Below are 4,372 nucleotides of genomic sequence, written 5' to 3'. Positions count from 1 at the left end.
TGATGTTCTCAAACTTTTTCAATCTTCACGCAATACATGCGCGTGAGCCATGGACATAGCACTATAGGTGGAATAGAATGGTGGTTGTGGAGAAGACAAAAAGGAGAAGATAGTCTCACATCAACTAGGCGTATCAACAGGCTATGGAGATGCCCATCAATAGATATCAATGTGAGCGAGTAGGGATTGCCATGCAACGGATGCACTAGAGCTATAAGTGTATGAAAGCTCAACAAAAGAAACTAAGTGGGTGTGCATCCAACTTGCTTGCTCACGAAGACCTAGGGCATTTTGAGGAAGCCCATCATTGGAATATACAAGCCAAGTTCTATAATGAAAGATTCCCACTAGTATATGAAAGTGACAACATAGGAGACTCTCTATCATGAATATCACGATGCTACTTTGAAGCACAAGTGTGGTAAAAGGATAGTAGCATTGTCCCTTCTCTCTTTTTTTATTTTTTTTGGGCCTTCTCTCTTTTTTTATGGCCTCTTTTTTTTATTTGGGCTTCTTTGGCCTCTTTTATTTATTTATTTTTCATTCGGAGTCTCATCCCGACTTGTGGGGGAATCATAGTCTCCATCATCCTTTCCTCACAGGGACAATGCTCTAATAATGATGATCATCACACTTTTATTTACTTACAACTCAAAGATTACAACTCGATACTTAGAACAAAATATGACTCTATATGAATGCCTCCGGCGGTGTACCGGGATGTGCAATGACTCATGAGTGACATGTATGAAAGAATTATGAAGGTGGCTTTGCCACAAATATGATGTCAACTACATGATCATGCAAAGCAATATGACAATGATGAAGCGTGTCATAATAAACGGAACGGTGGAAAGTTGCATGGCAATATATCTCGGAATGGCTATGGAAATGCCATAATAGGTAGGTATGGTGGCTGTTTTGAGGAAGGTATATGGTGGGTGTATGATACCGGCGAAAGGTGTGCGGCACAAGAGAGGCTAGCAATGGTGGAAGGGTGAGAGTGCGTATAATCCATGGACTCAACATTAGTCATAAAGAACTCATATACTTGTTGCAAAAATCTATTAGTTATCGAAACGAAGTACTACGCGCATGCTCCTAGGGGGATAGATTGGTAGGAAAAGACCATCGCTCGTCCCCGACGCCACTCATAAGGAAGACAATCAATAAATAAATCATGCTCCGACTTCATCACATAACGGTTCACCATACGTGCATGCTACGGGAATCACAAACTTTAGAACAAGTATGTCTCAAATTCACAACTACTCACTAGCATGACTCTAATATCACCATCCTCATATCTCAAAACAATCATAAGGAATCAAACTTCACATAGTATTCAATGCACTTTATATGAGAGTTTTTATTATACCCATCTTGGATGCCCATCATATTAGGACTAAATTCATAACCAAAGCAAATTACCATGCTGTTTAGGACTCTAAAAATAATATAAGTGAAGCATGATAGTTCATCTATTTCTTCAAAATAAAACTACCGTCGTGCTCTAAAAAGATATAAGTGAAGCACTAGAGCAAATGACAGACTACTCCGAAAGATATAAGTGAAGATCAATGAGTAGTTGAATAATTATGTAACTATGTGAAGACTCTCTAACATTTAAGAATTTCAGATCTTGGTATTTTATTCAAACAGCAAGCAAAACAAAACAAAATAAAATGACGCTCCAAGCAAAACACATATCATGTGGTGAATAACAATATAGCTCCAAGTAAAGTTACCGATGAACGAAGACGAAAGAGGGGATGCCTTCCGGGGCATCCCCAAGCTTAGGCTCTTGGTTGTCCTTGAATATTACCTTGGGGTGCCTTGGGCATCCCCAAGCTTAGGCTCTTACCACTCCTTATTCCATAGTCCATCGAATCTTTACCCAAAACTTGAAAACTTCACAACACAAAACTCAACAGAAAACTCGTAAGCTCCGTTAGTATAAGAAAATAAATCACCACTTTGGGTACTGTTGTGAACTCATTCTAAATTCATATTGGTGTAATATCTACTGTATTCAACTTCTCTATCGTTCATACGCTCCGATACTACTCATAGATTCATCAAAATAAGCAAACAACACATAGAAAACAGAATCTGTCAAAAACAGAACAGTCTGTAGTAATCTATATCAAACGTATACTTCTGGAACTCCAAGAATTCTGAAATAAATTGATGGACCTGAGGAATTTGTATATTAATCATCTGCAAAAATAAAATTGGGTTGCCTTCCAACAAGCGCTAACGTTTAACGCCCCTAGCTAGGCATGATGATTTCGATGATGCTCACATAAAAGATAAGAATTGAAACATAAAGAGAGCATCATGAAGAATATGACTAGCACATTTAAGTCTAACCCACTTCCTATGCATAGGGATTTTTTGAGCAAACAACTTATGGGAACAATAATCAACTAGCATAGGAAGGAAAAACAAGCATAACTTCAAGATTTTCAACACATAGAGAGGAAACTTGATATTATTGCAATTCCTACAAGCATATATTCCTCCCTCATAATAATTTTCAGTAGCATAATGAATGAATTCAACAATATAACCAGCACCTAAAGCATTATTTTCATGATCTACAAGCATAGAAAATTTACTACTCTCCACATAAGCAAAATTCTTCTCATTCGGAATAGTGGGAGTATCATAAGAAACCCGAATACTATAAATTGTTTCCACATTAAAAGAGTAATGTTCAGAAAAAGGGTAATCATAATCATGACAAGTTTTATAAATATAATCATCACTACTTTTTATAGCATAAGTTTCATCACAATAATCATCATAAGTAGCAACTTTGTTCTCATCATAATCAATTGAAACCTCTTCCGAAATAGTGGATACATCACTAAATAAAGTCATGACCTCTCCAAATCCACTTCCATAAATATTATAAGATTCAACATCCTCCAAAATAGTGGGATCATTACTTCCTAAAGTTGACACTCTTCCAAACCCACTTTCATCAATATAATCATCATAAATAGGAGGCAGGCTTTCATCATAATAAATTTGCTCATCAAAACTTGGGGGACAAAACATATCATCTTCATCAAACATAGCATCCCCAAGCTTGGGCCTTTTCATATCATAAGCATAATCACTCTCATCATTAACAGTATGGATAGCACCAATAGTATAGCAATTATCATCATCACAAGGAGTAATAGGAGCAACATCATTTGGGTGAGATACCTTTTTACCTTTGCTTCTCCGTCTTTTCTTTTTCTTCTTAACATCATGTGTGGGTTTAACCCTCTTTTTAAGCTCCTTATTAATGAGATTGGTTGAATAGAAGGCTCCTCCTCGTTACCTGATTCATCATAAGAAATAATAGGAGGATATTGGGAAGCCTCTTCCCTTTCATTAGTATTCTCTTCATCTTCGATTTGTTTTCTTTTCTTTATGTAATTGGCAATATAAGGATTTTCAATGCAATTCACCGCACAATACATAAAAATTTCTTCTAGATCAATATCGAGAAATTTCTCAAGGTTATATTCTGGAATATGCTTAGTTATACGTTTCATTTCTTCATAACCCAAAAGCAAACTAAGTTCATTATGATGTGCAAGGGAAATCAAGTCATCACAATTTTTGGACACGATACGATCATGAAACAATTTGCATTTGAGATTTAAATGACCATGTTCATTGCAAAGTTCACAAGTATGGTGAAGAAATTTTAAATTTTTAGCACAAACATCTAGCCTTTCTTGCAACCATTTAGTTTCCAAATACTTATGCCTCTTGCAAAATCTATTTTCCCTAATTGGTGTGTACTTGCAAGCTCTATGTATTCCACAAAAGTTGACATGCTTATAAGAGATATTCTCATCATGACTAGTGCAATCATCATTAGTACTATGGATATTCAATGAGTTCATACTAACAACATTGCAATCATGCTCATCATTCAATGATTTAGTGCCAAACATTTTAATGCATTCTTCTTCTAACACTTTGGCACAATTTTCCTTTCCATCAGACTCACGAAAGATACTAAAAAGATGAAGCATATGAGGCAACCTTAATTCCATTTTTTTGTAGTTTTACTTCATAGACTAAACTAGTGATAAAACAAGAAACTAAAAGATTCGATTGCAAGATCTAAAGATATACCTTCAAGCACTCACCTCCCCGGCAACGGCGCCAGTAACTGCTTGATGTCTACTACGCAACCTTCTTCTTGTAGACGTTGTTGGGCCTCCAAGTGCAGAGGTTTGTAGGACAGTGGCAAGTTTCCCTCAAGTGGATGACCTAGGGTTTATCAATCCGTGGGAGGCGTAGGATGAAGATGGTCTCTCTCAAACAACCCTGCAACCAAATAGCAAAGAGTCTCTTGTGT

This window comes from Aegilops tauschii, chromosome 5, assembly GCF_002575655.3.
Source record: "Aegilops tauschii subsp. strangulata cultivar AL8/78 chromosome 5, Aet v6.0, whole genome shotgun sequence".
NCBI lineage: Eukaryota > Viridiplantae > Streptophyta > Magnoliopsida > Poales > Poaceae > Aegilops > Aegilops tauschii.
Note: the sequence above shows the minus strand (reverse complement) of the source record.